This window comes from Leopardus geoffroyi, chromosome B4, assembly GCF_018350155.1.
Source record: "Leopardus geoffroyi isolate Oge1 chromosome B4, O.geoffroyi_Oge1_pat1.0, whole genome shotgun sequence".
NCBI classification, from domain to species: domain Eukaryota; kingdom Metazoa; phylum Chordata; class Mammalia; order Carnivora; family Felidae; genus Leopardus; species Leopardus geoffroyi.
Window position 1 is genome coordinate 72629790 of NC_059341.1, and position 22937 is coordinate 72652726.

Sequence of the window (22937 nt, forward strand, 5' to 3'; positions counted from 1 at the left end):
TTAAGGTTGGACACTTCTTTGTTAGGACTATCCTGTGCCTTGTAAGATGATTAATAACATCCCTGGTCTCTATCCACTTAATGCCAGTATTTTCAATATTTCATTTTATCTATATGTCCTGTAATTATACCTTTTTGTGTAGCTCTTAAATTGATGCTCTAGGGAATACAACATACATACTTAACTTTTCACCATCTCCTCTATGGTAGATGAAGTATGAGGTAGTCTCTATGCTACCACTTCCATTGGAATGTGGAAACTTTACCAGGATATTGGTCCTTTTATCTTCCTTTATGTTGTCGTTGCCTTATGTATTAAATCAGCATACACTGAAACTTCCTTCAGATAATGTTAAAACGTTTGCTTGAAGTCACTGTGGGAGGCATAATAATGGCCTTCCCCACCCTCCAAAAATACACGTCCTAATCACTAGAACTCGTGAATGTTACCTTACCTAGTAAAGGGATTTAAGGTTGAGGATGGAATTACGATTTCTATTCAGGTGACTTTAAAATAGATTATCCTGGATTGTTTGGATGTGACCAATAAAATCGCAAAAGTCTTTACATGTGCAAGAGAATGGCAGAAGAGTTCAGAGTGGCCTAAAATGAGAAGAATTTGTTTTGCTGTTGCTATCTATGCAGATGGAAGACTACAGAAGGACCGTGAGCCTAGGTACGTCAGTGCACAGCCTCAAGAAGCTGGAAAATATGAGAAAAAGGATTCCCCCTACATCCTTGGAGCAGAACAGAACCCTGCCAATACCTTGATTTTAGTCCAGTGAGATTCATTTGAAGCTTTTGAGCTACAGAACTATAGTAAATTTTTGCAGTTTTAATCCACTAACTTTGTGGCAATCTGTTTCAGCATTCACAGAAAACTAAGGTAAATACTCACCACATAATGAAAAGTTCAATTGAAATAATAGATTCTACTGACCCTGAAAGGATTCCCTTCTACCATATACAAACCTAAACAAAATGTTTAATATTTTTTTATTCATAAGAAGAAAGAGGGGCTCCTGGGTGCCTCTGTCGGTTGGGCGTCCGGCTTCAGCTCAGGTCATGATCTCGCGGTTTGTGAGTTCGAGCCCTGCATTGGGTTCTGTGCTGACAGCTCAGAGCCTGGAGCCTGCTTTGGATTCTCTGTCTCCTTCTCCCTCTGCACCGTCCCCTGCTCATTCTCTGTCTCTCTCTGTCTCAAAAATAAATAAAACATTAAAAAAAGTTTAAAAAAAAAGAAGAAAGAAAATTCTCAGATGCTATGAGGAAAAAAGTAGCTGGAGATTGGCAGAGAAAGAAGTAGCCAATTCAATGATTGGGCGAGGGCAGGACATAGGGCTTCAGACTCAATGGGGGCCCTAAGACAATGGGGTAGGATTTTAATATCCACACAAGAACTGGAAACAATGAATTATGGCCAAAGCCAGAAGAGGTGAAGGTGTTAATGGTCCCTCTGATAAAAATAGGAAGCTTTGAAGGATTATACTGTATATAAAAAGAAACTTTAAAAATTTTGTATATTTGTCTAAGATGTGACAAAAGTGCCTTCCAGCTGCACATGACCACAGGTGGAAAATAAAGTCATCTATAATAAATGTCAAATCTCAAGCCTTGCCACTTGCAGACACACAGTATAAAATTACACTCCCTACTGGTGTAGGAATTCTACAGACAGAAATTAGAATAAGACCCACAGAGTGTCCTGAGGAAAAAAATGTAAAACTTCTATTAAGGGACCTTCCAGCACCTCTAGCATATGAGGAAAATTTCTGATGAGGATAAGATCACAATATAATAATATTAATAATAATAATAACAACAACAACGACGACAACAACACTGGAATAAAGTACCATGAAGGACAGTCAGGAGACACCACACAGAAAAAGACCATTAGTATCTCATGAACTCAGAATATCATAAAAATGTGAAAGTATAAAATAAGTTTGTTAAATGATTAAATTTTTTTGTGAAGGAATACAAAAAAATAATGAAAGAATAGAATTGTATGAGAAAAGATTAGGCAGATTTCAAAGGAAATCAAATAGAACTTCTGGAAATACAGGTATATTTAAAAACAATATTTAAAAAACATTGGCTAGGGGCGCCTGGGTGGCTTAGTCAGTTCAGCACCTGACTCTTGGTTTTGGCTCAGGTTATGATCTCGTGGTTTGTGAGTTGAGGCCTGCATTGGGCTCCAGGCTGACAGTGCGGAGCCTGCTTGGGATTCTCTTTCTCCCCCTTTCTCTGCCCCTCCCCCGCTTTCTTTTTTCCCCCTCTCAAAATTTAATAAATAAACTTTAAAAAAATGGCTATAAAAAAGCAGCAGATAAAATAGACCTGAAAATTAGTGAACAAAAAAATTGGAGAACAAAAATTGAGAACTGAGAATGCACCAAGAATGATAAGATGAAACACACAAAAAAATCTATGAATATTAGAGTTAGAAGATCCAACACAAACTACTTAAAAGATATGGAATAAGAGACTAGAGAGAATGGAAGCAGACACTGTTATAGGAAATATTTAAGCAACAAGTAAAAATCTTTCAAAAGTTAAAGATATGAGATTCTAATTCTGGGTAAGAGGGAATAAGCACACTCCCCTCTCTCTCTCCCATTGAATGCTATCGAATCTGGACAGAATGCATGTAGTATTTGAGGACTCAGAAAATTAAATAGCAGCAGGCAAACTGAGAAAGAAGACCAGAGTTTGAAGTACAACCATACTGGCACTGAGTACTTCTAAGAATAAACCACCACCCAAGTCACAGACTGCCTATAAAAGGCTAGTCAAAATTTGCAGTCTAAATCCAATTGAGGCATTTGCCTGCTTGAAAAAAAAAAGAAAGAAAGAAAAAAAAGACATTCTCTATAGTACTGAACAAAACTCAGAGTCTCATAACATAATATTAAAATATTTAGGGGGTGCCTGGGTGGCTCAGTCAGTTAAGCGTCTGACTCTTGATCTCAGCTCAGGTCATGATCTCATGGTCCGTGAGGGTGAGCCCCACATCAGGCTCCGTGCTGACCTTGAGAACCCTACTTGGAATTCTCTCTCTTGCTTTCTGTCTCTCTTATTCCCTCACTCTCTCTCTCTCTCTCAAAATAAATAAATAAACCAAATTAAAATATTCAGGATATAATCTGAAATTATTTAGCATGTGAAAAACCAGGGAAATTTCAACTTACATGAGAAAAATATAATCAACAAACACTAATGCCAAGATGACACAGACATTGGAATTTATTTTTTAAAAAAAGACATTAAAGAGCTATTACAAAACTGCTCCCAAAAAATAAAGGCAAATACTCTTGAAACAAATAAGAAGACAGAAAGTGGTAGCAAATAAATGAAAGTAGAAATTTTAGACCTGAAAAGCATAATAACCAAAAATTTTAAACTCATTAAAATGAGCTCAGTACTAGAGATGACAGAGGAAAGAGTGAGCTTGATAGGTTAATTGAAATTATCCAATCTGAACAACAGAGGGAATAATTTTTTAATTAATATAGCAGCAGAAATTTGTGAGATGAAATCAAAAGGACACTATTTCATCAGAATCCCGAGAGAGTTCAATACCAAAGTAAGTATTTCAAGAAATAATGGCCTAAGATTCCTTGAATTTGTCAAAATATGTAAACTTGTGGATTCAAGGAGCTCAGTAAATCCCAAAGAGGATAAACTCAAAGTTATCCATGACCAACCATATCATAATTAAACTGCTGAAAACAATAAAAAAAGAAAACTATCACAAAGGAAAAAACATTGAAAGCAATCAGAGAAAAATGACACATTATTTATAGGGAAGCAACAATTTAAATGAATACAGACTTCTCATCAGAAACCACAAAGGCTAGATGGAGGGGAATAACATTTTTTAAAGTGTTCAAGAATACTGTCATCCCAGAATTCTGTATCTGGTGAAAATATCCTTCAGGAATAAAGATGAAGGAAAAAAATATTCTCAGATGAAGAAAATCTGAAAGAACTGGTTGTCAGCAGGCCTACTTTGAAAGAATTGCTACAGGAAGTTCTTCAAACAGAATGGAAATGATAACTGAAAGACAACTAGCATATCAGAAATCAAGAAATAGCAACAGAAATGGTAAATATCTAGGTAAACATAATAGACTATTCTTTTCTTGAGTATTGTAAAATATGTTTGATGGTTGTATTCGTTTTCTATTGCTGGTATAACAACCACAAATTTAGCAGCTTAAAATAATACAAATTTATGACCTTACAGTTCTGTAGGTCATAAATCTGATACTGGTCTCATCAGGCTAAGCTCAAAGTGTTGACAAGGTTGTATTCCTTTCTGAAGTCTCTAGGAAAACCCTTTTTCAACCTCTAGAGAGTGCATTCCTTGGCTCATTACCCCCTTCCATCTTCAAAGCCAGCAACAGCAGACTAAATCCTTCTGACAGTGCATCCTCTGTTTCTCTGACTACAGTTTGGAAAGGTCCTCAGCTTTTAAGCACTTATATGCTGACATTGGGGTCATCTGGATAATCTAGGATAATTCCTCCACCTGAAGGCCCTTACCCTTAATCATTTGTACAAAGTCCTTTTTCATGTCAGGGGACATATTCACAGGTTCTGGGGATTAGGGTGTGGACATCTATAAAGAGACATTCTTCTGGTTATCATACTGATTGAAAGAATTATTTTAAAATTGTCTAAAGGGAGGAGCACCTGGGTGACTCAGTCCATTAAGTGTCCAACTTCAGCTCAGGTCATGATCTCGTGGTTTATGAGTTTAAGCTATCATCTGTCTCTGTGCTGACAGCTCAGAGCCTGGAGCCTGCTTCAGATTCTGTGTTTCCCTCTCTCTCTCTGCCCCTTTCCCATTCACACTCTGTCTCTCTCTCTCTCAATAATAAATAAACATTAAAGAAAAAGAGAAAAATTAGAGGATTCACACCATTTGACTTCAAGCTTCTATAAAGCTATACATCAACACAATATTAGGATGAAGACAGACATATAAATTAATGGAATAAACCAAAGAGCATAGGAAAAGACTCACATATATGCTTCTTGATTTTTTATGAAAGCATAGATATTTTAACGGATAATTTATAATTTTTTAAATTTTAATCCCAGTATAATTAACATACAGTATTATATTAGTTTCAAGTATACAATATAGTTTCAGCAATTCTATACATTACTCGGTGTCATCATGATAAGTGTACTCTTAATCCCCTTCACCAATTCACTCATTACCTCACCCACCTCCCCTCTGGTAACCATAAGGATTTGGGGGCAGTTTGGGGGTGGGGGGTTGTTTTGTTTTCATAGAGTGAGCACACACACAAACAGGGGAGTAGGGCAGAGAGAGAGAGAGAGAGAATCTTAAGCAAACTCCACACTCAGCGCAGAGCCCAAAGTGGGGCCCAATCCCACAACCTGGGATGATGACTTGAGCAGAAATCAAGAGTCAGACACTCAACCAACTGAACCACCCAGACTCCCCTCTGGTAACCATCACTTTGTTCTCTGTAGTTAAGAGTCTGTTTTTTGGTTTATTTCTTTTTCTCCTTGTTCATTTGTTTCTTAAATTCCACATATGAATGAAATCATATGGTATTTGTCTTTCTCTGACTGACTTACTTCACTTAACATTATATTCCCTAGACCCATCCATGTTATTATAAATGGCAAGATTTCACTATTTTTTATGGCTGAGTAATATTCCATTATATATAATATATATAATATATTATATATATATATATCACATCTTCTTTATCTACTCATCTAGATATAAATGATAATTTTCAAAGTTTCATTTATTTAAGTAATCTCTATACCCTACATGGGACTCCAACTCACAACCCTGAGACCAAGAGTCGCATGCTTTTCCTACTGAGCCAGCCAGGTACCCAGATAAATGATAATTTTTTAACAATGATACTTGAACATATATCTAATAAAGGACTTCTAATGAAATGATATAAAGAACTTTTATATTTCAATAAGACAAAAAAATTCAATTAAAAAAGAAAACAAAATATTTAGACACTTTACAAAAAGAGATATATAGATGGCAAGAAAGTACATGGAAAGTTCCCCACATCAGTACTCATTAAGAAAACCCAAATTAAAATCACAGTGAGATACAGAATTAACAGAATGGCTAAAATTAAACAGGCTGTCATTTCCAAGTGCCAATAAGATGCAGACTGACATAAACTCTGACTCTTTGCTGGAGGGAATCAAAATGGTACAGGCTTTTTGGAAACCTGTTTAGAAACTTCTTATAAAGTGAAATACTCACTCTTGGGTATTTATTCTAGAAAAATAAAATCAGATTTCCTCAAAAAGGCCCATCTCTGAATGTTTATAGTAGCTTTATTCATTTTAACCAAATGTAGAAATAGCACAAATGTCTATGGACTGATAAATGGATAAATGAATTGTGATAAATTCATACGATGGAACACTACTTAGCAATGAAGTACAATGAACAATGAAAGCAGGCAACAATATGTTTCTTCCACACATTGACTGTCACAAAGCCTGGGATGATGACGGAGTGATTCTGGACTCTTTCCCTGTTCCCTTCGTTTTACATTAACAACCATCAGAGGGGGTGCCTGGGTGGCTCAGTCGGTTAAGTGGCTGACTGAGGCTCAGATAATGATGTCGGGGTTCATGGGTTCGAGCCCCGTGTCTGGGCTCTGTTCTGACAGCTCAGAGCCTGGAGCCTGCTTCAGATTCTGTGTCTCCCTTTCTCTCTGCCCCCCTCCCCCTCGGCTTGCACTCCATCTCTGTCTCTCTCAAAAATAAACATTAAAAAAAAAAAATCATCAGAGTATCTTGGTTTCTACTCCAGCGCTCAAGGCAAAGTGGTTCAGATTTGCTTAGCCAACCACACACTCAGACATCTCCCTTACTCCACATATAGCTTGAAAGGGCCTCACACTTCAAGACTATTTATGAGGTTTTGTTGAAACAATAGGACCACAGAAAATAATAAAATGATTCTGGAAGTAGAATTGGACTAAGCACAGTACAAAGAGAAAAAGGAGATTGATAACATTAAATAGCAAAAAGAAAAAGTGCAAAAGCAAAAAGATCAGCGTAAAGAGGCAGTATCTCAAAGGGAGAATGATATGGAAAAAGGATGGTAAGTGGGGAAAATAGAATTTTTATAACAAAGATGCCCTTCCTTCCACAGCACACTCTTGCTCACTTGTGACAGTGGAAGGTAAAAGAGATGCCCACTGGGGACATGAGAGAAGGTTAGCTTTCAGTCAACATTCTTTATATTCTCTACACACTTTGAACCACTCACACACCTCAACTGAAACTTTCTAAGAAAAATAAGACAAATGTTGTTTCAAACAGTTCTAGAGACAGCATGGTGAAAGATACAAGCTTGGAACTTGCTCAGAAATTTTGGGTCAAGGCTTTGTCCCACCTCTTTCCTGAGCCAAACACAACCTCCCTGCACCTGCTTTAAGGATAGCATAATAACTAAAGCCTATCTATCCCAGGGCTGAGGAGGGTCAAGTCCACTTAAAAAATCGCTACGCAGTATTTCAATGCGAGTTCTTCCTGTTGTCATATTAAACTATGCCACATCAGGGTTGGCCTGTTTATGTCATTCGCCTTAGTGATTCAGTTATCATAATGCAAAATAATGCTGATTAAAATTAGTCCATAGGAATAAGCAAGGAAAAGAGAACTGGAAATGTGATTATGGTTAACGAACTATTGTGAGCCTTTTTGGTTAAAATATATATATAGTGTTTGGAGCACAGCACTGATTTACTGCCTTATCAAATGATATCAGTCTCCAAGAGCTATGAGTCACTGGTTTAAAAACTTATCCCACCACACAGCCCTTATTTTTAACTGCCAATGGACAAGCAGAGTGAGCATTGGCTGCTTTTGCCAAAGCACTGCAATACTTACTGTTCATCTAAACAGAATAAAGCATCCACGTGGACCCAGCCAGTCTGCTGGCTTCTGACCTTACTTAAGGTTTTCTATTAAAAGACAGGGCTTTGTCTAGCATTAAGAGACAAAGTAACCCTCCTTAGAAGGGCTGAAGGCTAGCATATTCTTAGTGACATCCAAAAGCTAGTTTTACTTAGATTTCTCCCTTCATCCTATAAACTCACCTCCAGAAATGGTAAATATAGACATCGTAAGAATTTCATTTTCAAAGGAAGATTTTTATTTGGTTCTGCCACTGCTATCATCAGAAATCATTCTCTTTTTTTTTTTTTCAAAGGCTATACAGAACCCACACCTTAAAGAACATCTCTTAAATTCAGACCTCAAGACACAATAATTCAAAATCCTCCCTGACTCATCACATAATTCTTACTAGTGCTTAGCTACTGACATTAGAATCTTCTTTTCGATGAACATGTAGTTGCTAGATGGAAAGTCCAGAACATGTTTCCCAAATACATGGCTTGAGAACAAAGATAAGTTTATGTTAGTATCTTAAGAGTCTGGCAGGGACCCAGAATCAGTGTGAGCTCAGCCAAAATGTCTGTGCACACATATCATCAAACCCTCTGACAGGAAGAAATGCTTCAAGAGTTCTGTCACCATGCCAGGGCCAGCCTCTATTTCCAGCTTTACTGTCTTGGCCAAAGGCTGGAGCTGAGAATGCAAACTGAACGACAGAGTTGCTGAGTGAGCAGGAAAATAAATGTGCGAGTGGTGAGGGGTGCTGGGGCCATCCTTCTTTCCCTGTGCAGGCTGACTGTTAACATTCACAGTGCTAAGTAAGGGACTTGCTGGGAAGACTGGCCATCACTTAGAATCACAGCAGAAGCTGGGGAAGTTCTAATTTTGCACACCAAGACAAAGACGAGTCACGTAATTTGTTCAAAATCACACAACGAATTAATTTCAGAGCCAGCTCATTAGATTCGTTGTCTTAATTTATTCATTTACTTAACAGGTATTTGTAGAGGTCCACCTATGTGATGAGCACCAGGCTCTGTGCCTCAGATGAGCAAATCTCAACCATGGTCCAGGCACACTTGGGCAAAAGAGTCCTTATGAACAGCCACAGACTAATCTAAAAATATAACTGCTGCCACTAGATCTTCTGAGAAAAGGATATGCCATCCCCTTGGACTTTCATGAACAGCTACATGAAATGTTACCTAGGGCCAACCTATACTCCTCTGACCAAATCTTTCACTATCTCCCGCACTTACTCTCTCCAGCACATCTTGGGTGTTCCTCGAACCAGCCCAGTATGTTCCTGCCTCAGGAATGTCACATACCCAGTTTTTGCTGTCTGGAATGCTCTTCTCCCGCACAGATGCTTTACTTCTTTCCAACGTCACCTTCTCAGCTTCTCGGTGAGGTCTTCCCAAACAATCTGATTTCCAACTGCAAAACCCCCCAACATACATACCATCACTTTCTAACCCCCTCCCTTAATTTATATTTATGATATATTTACTTGTGTATTGCCAATGCACCCTCCCTCACTCCATGACCTAAGCTCCATTTTTACAGGTGTATTTACTGCTTTATTCTTAATACTTACAACAGTGCTTGGCACATTGTAGGTGTCAGGAAATATTTGTTGAATACAAGAATAATGAATAAAAACATGCCTACTATGTGTCTGGCATGTAGTAAGCATTCAATGAATGGTAGCGACTATTAGAATTTGCTATAGTGAAATTATGCAAGCTATTGATCAAGAGGACAAAATCCTCTAGGGCATACAAAATCTCGTTAACTTCTACAGAGCATTCTTCCTAGTTGCTAAGATATAACAAAAGCCTGCTTCTTTTATCTCTAGATCACTACTATACATTCAAAATGGGTTCAACAAATGATTTTTTTATGGAGATCTTAAGTTTCTGAGCAAAACCTCCTGTGTAAAATTCACAGCAGTTTTGTATCATAATTTTTTTTAGCAACGAAAAGAAATTGACAACTTATTTTCGTTTGTTATTTATCTCAGTACTTCGGGTTGTTATTGATTGTACATAAGAATATGCCTCAAATGCCTCCAACTTAAGATAAAGCACATTCTTTTTTCATTTCATATTTTTTTCCATTGTCTTTAGTTTCCTCCCTCATACACAGCAAATTGTACCACTGTGACTGACAACTATTTTGCCAACATTTCAGGTATGTTTTTCAACTTTTTGCTTTTCTATTCTCTTTATTCACACATCAAATTATTTTTTTTTTCCTTTTGGCTTGACTACTGTTGCATCCTGTTTCATTCTGAAGATGATATGTTATTTTAATTGACAAAACCCAGGTGTTCAAAATAGTAATTTTATTTTCTGTACCTCATATTCAATTTAAGACCTCATTTTTCCCTGATGAAAACATAACTACTGTTATTGAGTGCTTCCTACGTGTCAGACATTGTTGTAAGAGAATCATCTCACTAATTCTCATATTAGTCCAATGAGATACCCATATTACAGAGGAAGAAAGTCAGGTACAGAGAAGTTAAATATCTTCACTAGGGTCATATAGCTGATAGTGGGAGACCTGGGATTCATATATAGGTGGTGTGATGCCAGAGTTGATTGTCCCAGCCACTCCACTACAGTGATCTCTTTTAAAAGTTGCTAGAAAATGCGATCCATATGCAATATGCATTCTTTTTGCAAGACGTCCTGGTAATGGGTCCTCTGTTCTCAGCTCAGCCATTGTCACGGATGGAACTCATATTCATCAGGATCATGTCCCTTAAGAGCCAAAGCCTCTTATATTATGATTGTTGTTATTATTCTTATTTTATTTTGTTAATTCTCCTTAATTTTTGAATTTTGTTAATTCAATTTTTTTTTTAAGTAAGCTGCATGCCCAGCATGGGGCCCAGTGTGGACCTTGAACTCAGGACCCTGAGATCAAGACCTGAGCTGAGATCAAGAGCTGGACTCATAACCAACTGAGCCACCCAGGCTCCCTTTAGTTCTGACTTTTTTAAGTGGTTATGTGTTACCACTTAAATTTTTTTTTTACTTTATTTATAAATTTATTTATTTATTTATTTATTTATAAAATTTATTTCTAATGAAATAAATAGTTTTTATTTCCATGATTTTTTTTTCTTCTGTGATCAGGATTCTATACAGTAAAAGCTTTTTCCACCTTTCCCACTAGACTAAAAGCTCTGTAAGAGCAAGTCTTATGTCTATCTTATTCATAACCGTGCACTCAGAGCTAAGCATAATGCCAGGCGTAAGTTTGGGGTTCAATGTATATTTCTTTGAACAAATTGAAACTGAATTTCCTCTCCCTTTTTTTATTCAATTTATTATATTATGATTCCATACTCCTGCCTTGAGAGAACCTCAGAATAATATATTCATTAAATATATAGATATATCTATATATTTATATCTATATATTTAATGAATATATTGGCAAAGTACACTACAATTGAAGACTGAAGACTTGTTTTCAAATATCTTTCAGAAATGGAATTAGCGTATTCCAATAGCATATTCATGATGCTGCAGTTTTCTTTCTCAACCCCAGTAATTGTTCAACATGGAGTAAGGCATCTGGCAAACTGGTGAGGCTGTCACCCAGTTGAGAGAACATGGGTGTGCTTCAGAGTAGGATTTAATTTTTGTCAAAGATGTGGGCACTTGAAGAAAGGAACAGCATGTGAAGGTGCATGAGTGAACAGTTTAGCGGGATACTGGAGTAGAGAGTAAAACATCACCAGACTGACAGACCACACTCCAGGTTTCTACCGCCAATTCTGCCACTTGTTAATTGGACAAGTCAATGGATCTCCATCACTGCCCCCATGCCACCATCCTCATCACAGTCCTAAAAATATCTAACACATACAAAATGCCTACCAGCTTTCATGAATTACTTCATTCAATCATTACAAAAGACCTATGAGGTAAAGACCATTATTATTATCATCAAACTAATGCAAATGAAGAAACCAAAGCACAGAGAAATTTAGTAACTTACCTAAGGTCAGTATTAGGTAAGGGCACAACTGGACTTTAAATCTTAACAATCTAGGGGCACCTAGGTGGCTCAGTCAGTTAAACATCCGACTTTGGCTCAAGTCATTATCTCACATTTCATGGGTTCGAGCCCCGTGTGGGCTCTGTGCTGATAGCTCAGAGCTGGAGCCTGCTTCAGATTCTGTCTCCCTCTCTCTCTGCCCCTCCCCAACTTGCCCCTCCCCAACTCTCAACCCCTCTAGTTTGAGGGGTGCCAGTCAGTTAGTGTCCAACTCTTGATCTCAGCTTAGGTCATGACCTCACTGTCATTGGATGGAGCCCCACATTAGGCTCTGCACAGATGGCATGGAACCTGCTTGGGATTCTCTCCTTCTCTCTCTCTCTCTCTCTCTCTCTCTCTCTCTCTGCCCCTCCCCTGCTTGCCCACATGATTTCTTTCTTCAAAATAAATAAATCAACTTTAAAATGTTTTTAAAAATTAAATAAATAAATAAACAAACAAATATAAAAAATAATTTGAAGAAACCAATGCATGGAGAAATTCAGTAACTTAGATAAGGTCAACATTAGGTAGGGGCATAACTGGGCTTTGAATCTTAATAATCTAATTCTAATTCTTAAATCTAACAATCTAATCTAATTCCAAAACTCTCCATCAGTCCTTTCTATCAAACCCTTGTGAGACTCAGTTTTCTCATGAGTTTTCTCTATCAGAAATTAAGTTAAATACATCAAGTCCTTCACAGCTCCAAAAGTCTATTATTCTAAATAAAACATAGCCAAAATAACCCTTCACATATTCAGTAATATACATACTCATATAATCATGAGTTTGCTAATAATAATTTAGCATGAAAGGTCAGCTTCCCTTAAATGACAATTATTAACATCTGGGATCTGACTGATACTTCTGTATTGCTCAGAGCAGGCCAAGGTTGCACACAAGGAGTGATTACAGAAGAGGCACTATACTATCTTAAGGCAAGCTGGCTATAGGACTTGAGATGAGCTGTGCCCCTGTTCTCAGTATCTAAGCAAGTCAGACAGCTGGGGTCTCCGAAACCCCCTAACTATAAATGTCTATCTAGCATCCTAAATGAGAGTAACAGCTATCATCGAACTTTCAAATGTTTTTCCTGCCTTTAGTCCTACATCCACAATCCTAAACCTGCCTACAGAAGTGTTTCTCAAACCATGGTGACAGACTGGTTTTTTTCCAGTTTTACTAAAGTGACAGACTGATTTTTAATCTCTAATCCATTGTGAATCAACAGGTTAAAGATTTTCGATTTTATCTTTGTAAGGTATAATGAAATGAACTTCTAGAAAACTATGTTTTAAAAGATATACAAACTCAACAGACCTAAAATTGCATTTCAATAAATCTAATCAGAACAAACATAACAGGAAAAAATTATAGGAACCACATACATTGGTTATTGAAAGTATGTATGTTGAAGATTAAAATGGAGAATGTTGATTATACTCATAAGTTTTGTCATTCACAATCAAAAAACAAAAAGTTATAAAGGAAATAGCAATTCCCTGTATTAAATTGCTTTCCTCACACTTTGATGAGCACTGTATATCAATAGTTGAACCTATTTTCTGCTTGTTAATTATCTAGGTTGGACTGATGACAATGCTACTCTCAGGGGATAATATACATCTATGTTTTGTTTTATTAACATTTATAACAAAGAAATCAGTTTCACAAAGTAAATTGACAAGAATGGAAGAAAATGAATTACAGTAAGCTCAGGATATTTGTTTTTAATTTTTATCAAAAGTGAGGCAAGTAATGTTGTATATTCAAAATCCATCTTTAATCTTTTATCAGTAAACAGCTGCAACAATTTATCGTGTAAAGTCATGGCTAAATTTATATTATATTATCTTTAAAAATTAAAAAGAATGTTTGATCCACTATTTTTTTTTGATGCTTGGGTCTTCTTTTCATACAAAGTAAAATTCCAAACATTTTAAGGCACTCACAGATGTGCAATGCCAAGGTCATCAATTATCTCACTTATACTTTCCGTTAAATTATGTAATATGTCATAAAAATTTATAGAAATTATTCCTCTAAGCTTCTAACTCTCAATTTTACCCTTCAGTTTTATCTACTATCGAAATATATTTTGTATTCCTTCCTTGCATGGATAATATTTAGGTCACTGAAAATACCAATGATGTCAGATATATAAACAAATTTATACTGTCCAATTCACAACTTTAACATGTTGAGATTAAACCAGGTGCCTGAATGGCTCAGTCAGTTAAACTTCCAACTCTTGATTTCGGCTCAGGTCATGATCTCACAGTTCATGAGATAGAGCCCCACATTGGGCTCTATGCTGACAGCATGGAGTGTGCTTGGGATTCTCTCTTTCCCTCTATCTCTCTCGCTTCGCCCCTACCTCATGCGCATGCATGCACATGCATGCACTCTCTCTCTCTCCTAATAAATAAATAAACATTAAAAAAAATAAAATAAAGGGCACATGGGTGGCTCAGTCTGTAAGGGTCCGACTTCGGCTCAGGTCATGACCTCTCAGATCATGGGTTCGAGCCCCACATCAGGCTCTGACAGGCTGCTGACAGCTCAGAGCCTGGAGTCTGCTTCAGATTCTGGGTCTCCCTCTGTCTCCCTGCCTCTCCCCTGCTAATGCTCTTTCTCTCTGTCTCTCTCTCTCTCTCTCTGTGTGTCTCTCTCTCTCTCAAAAATAAATAAACATTAAATTTTTTTTAATAAAACAAAATGTTGGGATTAAAATGCTTTCTTATCTTACAGAAAGACTCAGAGATCCTTTCCTGGTTCAAGTATTCTCAACAGAGCTTTTTCCCTCTATAATCATTATAAGTCAACATGCAAAAACAGTTTCTTATGATCAGTTTTCATACCATTCACATCATCACATAATAAAGAGAATAATGCAGTAGAATTAAACACCACCACCTTAACATAACTCAAAATGCTTACTATGACACTAAGCACACTGTATAGTTCAGCTGACATTTTTCTCATTAACAAGACTTTCTCAGTGAAGGAGAAATTATGTGAAAGTATTAAATTACAAGCTTCTCAATCTGGCTGTTTATTCCAGAACACTTGTCTATCATTGCAGCTGCACCATTAGAGGATACTTGCACATAAAACTTAAGCTATAAACCACATTGGCTGACACTGGTCACATGCTTAGATATTGCAGTAATAATCAAAGTGCAATAAGTGTTGCTAGACATTTGTTATTTATTTACCTCATGTAGACCCATTAGAAACAGTTGAGAACTGGCACTACACCTTGATCTACAAAATTCCGCAAATCCATATCTCACTCAGTTCTCCAATCTTGTCTCATGCCACTTTCCCCTCACTCTTTATACTTTGGTCATATATAAATACCCCGTGTTCTCTTCCCTTTTACACTCTATACTCCTCCTATGATAACATGTCATCTTTATACCTATTTAATGTCTATGTTCCCTTCTATAACATAACCACCATAGGAACAGAGGCCATGTCTACTTTCTTTTATCATGAAATGTCAAACGCCAGGAACACTGCAGGTGTTCAATAAATGTTCACTGAACAGAATTTTTCTACAACAGTTTACAGAGTAGAGCCACAAAAATGTCTTATATCTTTAGGAAAAAAATATACAATAACATTTTCAGACTCATTAAGTAGCAAAGTGAAAAATGACCCCTCACTTTGGTAGTATAAATGCCTCCTCCTTCTAGGGACTATTTAGTTCTGAGCCCTCTGGAAGCAGACAAAGAAAAGGAATAAAGGAGTAGGGGAGTGAGATAGGATGGGAGGGAAGGCAGAAACAAACGAATAAAGAAGCCAAATTGGGACAACAGTATAAAAGCAATTAAATTGCCTGTATTAATGACCTTTTCTTTATCTGGAATAGCTTTTCACCTCTCACTTTGCACTCCCACTCTCACCCCGTACCCAGCCCGATGAACTTCCATTCGTCTTTCAAGACTCACATGATTATCACCTCCCTTACACACACGCACGCACACACACACACACACACACACACACACACAGAGAGAGAGAGAGAGAGAGCTAGGGTTGGATGCTCCCATGTCTCTATTGGAAAAATTCTTCAAATTCCTAGCACTCAGTATTCACCTCTGGTGCAATATAGACTATATCATTATTACAAATTTATTTATTTGTCTATCTTTTCTCTACCTAGAATGTATCTTCCTTGAGGACAGGAATTCCTGTTCACCTCTGAGGTTCCAACACTTAGTTTACCACCTGACCCAGTGAAGATTTCAATGTTTGCTGACATAATGAATGAATGAGGTTTATGTCTATTTTCCTGCCCATAAGAAGTCATACAGTGGAGGTGAGGGATGGGAGGTGAGGGAGAATAAGGAAGGAAAAAAAAAAGACTGAGTAGGGGATGGGGGATGGAACTTAGACCATATGACAGTCGAAGGAACTCAAAGGTGAAGTAAAGGAGGGCAGATATGTGGGAGAAAGGATAGATAAGAAAAAAGATGCACAAAACATGGTTGAATTGTCACAAAACACACTTTAATAAACTATGGAATTTTATCATATTGTCTTTTTCTCTTTACTTGAGTATCTTTGTTCTTTTGCTTATTCATATATTTTTTCAACAATAATTTATTGAAAACTTACTTTGTGGAAAGTGTTGTACTAGATTCTAGGAATATGGAGTTAGAAAACTGAGCTAGTGAGCAAATCATTACAATACAGCATGACAAGAGCAAGAACAGAGATTTATAGACAACAGAATAAGGTCAGAGGAAAAGGATATCTAAACCACCAGACCCTGCAGGTTCACCATATGGCTCATTTCGACACCTCAATAAAAGAGAGGATTCATACTGTATCAATCTTCCTGAAATGGGTTCCCAACGCTATGTTTTGGGATGATAAAACATTCTGTGACTTAAAGTTTCTTTTCATATTTCTCAGTGTTGAAACTTAGAGTTTTGTCCTTAATCAGTTTTAATAACAACAAAAATATATCAGACTTTTCCAATTTAAGCCATCTTCTAAAGCTAAGCAGACAGGTGATTTTTCACATTTTGTGGATTACTTTTTATTTTTACTTTTCTATAGCAAAGAGATAAATTCTGTCCCACCTAAAGTAATGGGGAAAGTACTGATTTCTTTTTTTAAAAAAAATTTTTTTTTCAACGTTTATTTATTTTTGGGACAGAGAGAGACAGAGCATGAACGGGGGAGGGGCAGAGAGAGAGGGAGACACAGAATCGGAAACAGGCTCCAGGCTCTGAGCCATCAGCCCAGAGCCCGACGCGGGGCTCGAACTCGCGGACCGCGAGATCGTGACCTGGCTGAAGTCGGACGCTTAACCGACTGCGCCACCCAGGCGCCCCGAAAGTACTGATTTCTAAACTTGTTAATTTCACTTTGCTGACATTTTGCCTTGAATTTATGACACAGATGAATGATAGTCTAATAGAATATATTTACTTAACCTGATGTACTAGCATCAATATTTGCATTACTGCCATTTCTGTAAAACCTCAAAATTTGAAATCTGAGGTATTCCCTTGAGTGTGTGATTTTTTAATTGGAAATCTGCTAATAATTAATATATCATAATTTACAAACCATACTAATTTAAAATCATTTAGTGCATACAAATAAAATAAATGTTTATCTAAGTTCATCTTTATACAAAAAGTTTACATTAAAAAAAATTAAACCTCAATTACATTCTGGTTTCTAAGACAGCATGATAACATGATGTAGAAGTTGAAAATGATGGTATTGCATACTGAATTTTCATTTAACTGATTAAACTGCTTGCTATGTTTTTATAATTCAAAGAAACTGTGAAGAGGGTTGGTAGAATAGGACAAGTCCCTTTTTATAAGAAATTCTAGCTAGCTATTTTCTATAGTTTGTAGTATGAAATCATATGTCACCCCCCACCTTTAATTTCATGCCAGTACCAGCACCCCAGGGCACACCCTTCCACCTTGACAGTCACAGTCTTAAAGGAGACATTCAATCTTTCTTTGGTGGCATTATATCATCAACACAGATGGAGTAAACAACTGGGTTACATATCATCTAACATAACTAACATAACATAACACTGAATCCAGCAATTAATAAAACATGTAAATTTATAAATAGAAAATATTTTGTTAAATTTGGTTTTTTAAAGTGCTATAGTCTGATTATTTAAGCTAGAGAAAATAAAGCATTTAGTGTATTACAATGAAAGAAAAAAGTAAAAGAGTCTGGGATGTCCATGTAGGTCAAAGTAGCTGAAAGATGTTACTATTCCGTAAGATAGGGAGAGAGGCTATTAGGGCAGGTCTTAGTTTGTCTGAATCAGAAGGCAAAAAATGTCATTTTTTAAAGGCTAAAAGTTGTGCCACTTCACAAAAATCATCCAACTAAGCAATTCTTGATGGTTGCTAAATATATATGCTAGTGTAAACTAATATGAAATACAAAGCAGAGTTTAAAAAAAGAAGAAAATGTATATTTTAGTTCAAAATATCCAGCTGAGGTTAGCTCTATAAGCTTCCTTAAATAAGCTGACAGGAGATTTTTAACATCTTCATCTCTTTGTTAAGTGCCCTCTGTTAATAAATGACAGAAATTAGTGTAATTTAAAATTTTAATCAAAGTCAACTAACATTTCTTAAAGTCACTCTATGACCAAGGTATACACAGGAGTAGTAAAAGCTACAATGATGTAGATTTCCAAGACCATGTGTCCTAAAGGAAAATGTAGTCTAGTCGCAAAGACATGTGTGTGTACACATGAAAACAACTGGGCAAAGCAAAACGTAATTGGTTCTACTGGAGAGAAATTATTCAAAGCACTAGAGGAACACAGAGGACAAAGGCAATAGATTAACTGGGATACCAGTGGAATTTTCTTAGAGGAGAGAGTATTTGTCCTGGGGCATTAAGATAATTAAGTTAGTTTTTAAAGGGTAGAAAGAGGAATGAGGAATATTTCAGATAGATGACACGTCAGAAGCAAATGTTTCCTTCCTGTCTGGTGAATGAAAATCTAGTTTAGATGGATAAGGTGGACAAATAAGAAATAAGGATGAACAGGTAAGTGAAGTCCTAGCTTTGAAAGCCACAGTCACTCTGGACTTTATTTTGAAAACAATAGGAAACTGCTGAAGGTTGTTAAGCACAAGAGTGACTGAATCAGAGAACTTTAAAATGTCCTTTGTTGTTTTGTGCGAAGAAAAATTAAAAATATCACTGACATGCTTTCATGAAAAGGCCCATCTATACAGTGCTGGTGAAATACAGAGTGTTAAAAAGAATCTGTGAATCCTCTGAAATTTGACAAGATGACTGTGAGTAATAATCACCTACTGAGGTTGATTGAATACCTGTCAGGGTTGCCAGATCCCAGAACACATTGCAAAAACGGATCATAACATTCTTGGGTACAACCAAAAAAACAATGAAAGTTCACACTTACAAATAAGATGTGGAAAAGAATGTTTTCCAATGTTCAAACTTAGCATCTTCAAAATCGAGGCAAATGAATATGTATGGTTGGGAGCACTCAAAACAAATCTATCAAATGTTTAGGACTCTTTTGGATCACTAGCTATAAAGACAGAAAATTAAAAGACAAAATGCTTTTTTTTTTTTTTTTTTTTAGAACAACTGTACTTTACCTCATTGCACTGAACATGTCAAATATAAGGAAAATGGGAAAAAGCTAAATCAGACACTGGAATAAAAATAAGGCTATATGTTCAACAAATTCTATTTTATTCTAAAGATACAACAAGAATACATTCCCTAAGCCCCCTTGTTTAGGAAGAGCTCTTGATTGAGTTATGGCTAGCATGGGTAGAAATGATATTCAACACTCCCAAGTCTGGTTCCTGAAACCTCTGTGCTCTTGGTCCTTGCATTCTGGCCAGATGCAAAAATATCCAGTAGATTGTTCTGAGACTCTTGAAGATTTAAAAAACAAAACACAACAAAACCCACATGAATGAAGATGAAATCTCTGGATGACTATGTGGAGAGGGGTCCTCCTCCAACTTCCTGATGACGCTCATTGGATTATGACATGAGCTTGAAATAAAAGCTACTGAGATTTGGGACTGTTTGTTATATTAGTTTGCACATCCTTACTAATACAGACTCCCAAAACTTATATTTAAAAATCAGAAGAGTTACACAATATGTACTCTAATCCTCTGCAAAGCACCTCAGGGGGCTTTCAGAGCTATAAATAATAAAAATACTATGCTATAAATATTACCAAATTTACAGTATACTAAAAAGTAAAGTTGGAAAGAAATAACTTAAGGGAATAGGATAGAATCACTAGTCGTTACTTTTTGAAATAAGGTAGCCCGATAGTTTACTAGGGATTTGGTTATTCCATGGTAATTCTCCAGGGGCATTAGCCAATGAAAGTAAGACACAGATTCAGGAGGTGACAAAAGAATCATGAACACTAAATGACTGGACCAACTGTTCTCCATCTTTATGAGTTAAAAAAAAATCTGATGATGTACATTTTTTTCTTGTACTTTCATGTAAGTTTATTTTCATATTTTTCCTGGATATTCTTTCTTACTTCTTCTAATGTATTTGTATTTGTGAGCATGAATTTCCTCACTATCTATTCTTGATGTACATCACCTCTTTTGGACAATTTTCTATTTTACGTGGTATTTTTTATACTTTAAGTTTTCCTTTCTAATACTTCTTATTGTTCCAGGCATATGTTCCATTGACTGTATAAATTTTATCTGAGATTATTCTAATTTCCAAATATGTTTCTTCTGTGAGAAATGCTTTCTTTCAGTAGTATAGGTTTTTAAAATGAGTATTCAATAAGACCAGACTGACCAAGGAAAACACAGGGATCAGAAAATGGATATGAAATCAATTAATATAAATTCCTTCTGTAGTATCTGGTCATCTGAGCACTGACAGATCCTTAAGATCTTTTCCCAAAGTACTTTTTAAGATAAACTATTTTAGGGGTGCCTGGGTGGCTTGGTCGGTTAAGCGTCCGACTTCAGCTCAGGTCACGATCTCGCAGTCTGTGAGTTCGAGCCCCGCGTCGGGCTCTGTGTTGACAGCTCAGAGCCTGGAGCCTGTTTCAGATTCTGTGTCTCCCCCTCTCTCTGCTCCTCCCCTGTTCATGCTCTGTCTCTCTCTGTCTCAAAAATAAATAAACGTTAAAAAAAATTTTTTTTTAAAAAATCATCTATTTTTAAGATGAATTATTGTATATCTTTTGGGGGCTCGTATCATCACCATCAGGTTATCCTGCACTCTGCAAATGAATCGTACATTATATGACTTGCTTTCATAGCCCCAGCTGTGGTTCTACTGGAGAGAACTTTGGTCTGGATCCTCACAAATAGCTATCCCTTTGGTGTGATCATCATACACATATTCATTTACTAAAAGTTCAATGAAGGTCTACCACGTACCAGGTATCGGTGAAAGCCAATGGACATAAGACAAAAATTGCTACCCTTGCAGAGGCTAATTTTGGTGGGGAAAAGAAGGAGACAAATAACAAACTAAATGAAGTACAATTAATTACCCAGTAGGTAGATAGTATTAAGCATTATAAAACAATAAAATAAAATCTTTAAATACAGTGTTTAGTAAAGGCCTTACAAAGATGGGCATTAGAGTCAAGCCCTAAAGGAGGCAAGGAGGTGACCGTGATGATACCTTAGAGAAGAGGGTCTCTAGCAGAAGAAACAGCAAATGTATCAAGGTAGGAATGTTTTTGGCACCCTTGAACAGAAGGAGGACAGTGTGCTGGAGAAGCAGTAGTATGACTGGGACTTGGGGGAGAGCAAGAGGAGACAAGGCCAAAGACCTGACAGGACACCAAATCATGTGAGCCTTGTGAATCACTGTAAGAACTTTGTCTTTTTCTTTAAATGAAATGGAAAGTCACTGAAGAATTTTTTTTTAATTTTTTTAATGTTTATTTATTTTTGAGAGAGAGGAGCGGGCGGGGAGCGGAGGGGGTGGATACACAGAATGGGAAGCAGGATCCAGGCTCTGAGCTGTCAGCACAGAGCCTGAGGCGGGACTCAAACCCACAAACTGTGAGATCATGACCTGAGCCAAAGTCAGACGCTTATCCAACTGAGCCACCCAGGTGCCTCAGTCACTGAAGAATTTTGAACAGAGTTGTGATATTACATGACTTAGAGTTAAAACATTTAATTCTGCCTGCTGTGTGTTGACAATGACAGGAGAAATGGGTAAAGCAGTCAGGAGATGATTCCAATAATCCAGGTGAGACATGATGGTTCAAACCAGGGTAACAGTGGGTAGATATTGTAAGAAGTGGCGAGATTCTGAATATATACAGTATACAGAGAAGATGGCACCTTTACCGATAGATTAGATATGAAGTACAAGAGAGAGGAATCAAGAAGGACTTTAAGATATTTTACCTGGACAAGTAGAAGGATAAAATTGGCATTTACTGAAATGGAAAAACTAGAAGAAGAACTGGTTTGGGAAAGAGAAGCAGGAATCAAAAGGTAAGTCTGAGATACATTAAACTTAAGATGAGTGCTGGGCGTCCAAAGTGGAGACACTGAGCTGGCAGCTGGAGTTATATGATGGGGATTCAGAAGAAAGGCACACATGGGAAATATAAGCCTGGAAGTCATTGGCATGAATATGACATGTCTACCCATAAGATTAAATGACATCACAAAAACTATGAGAATAGACAAAGAGAATAATAAGAGTTCTGGGGCATTCTGACACTAAGAGCTTTAAAAGAAGAGAAATACATAGCAATGCACTGAGAACAAGAGGCGAGTGAATTCTGAGCAAAACCAACAGAGGGTAGGGTCATGGAAGGTCAAGTACTGCTGTTCGTAGGTCAAATAAAATGAGGATTGATATTTGATCTTTGAAGATAGCAACATGGAGATCATTAGTAACCTTGACCAGAGC

General features: G+C 36.8%; 1 long non-coding RNA gene across 1 annotated transcript in view; it reads left to right on the forward strand.

Moving 5' to 3' along the window:
- The window catches only part of LOC123589944, a 51494-nt gene that overhangs the window by 1549 nt on the left and 27008 nt on the right, over nucleotides 1-22937 (forward strand). The gene's annotated exons all lie outside the window — the stretch shown is intronic.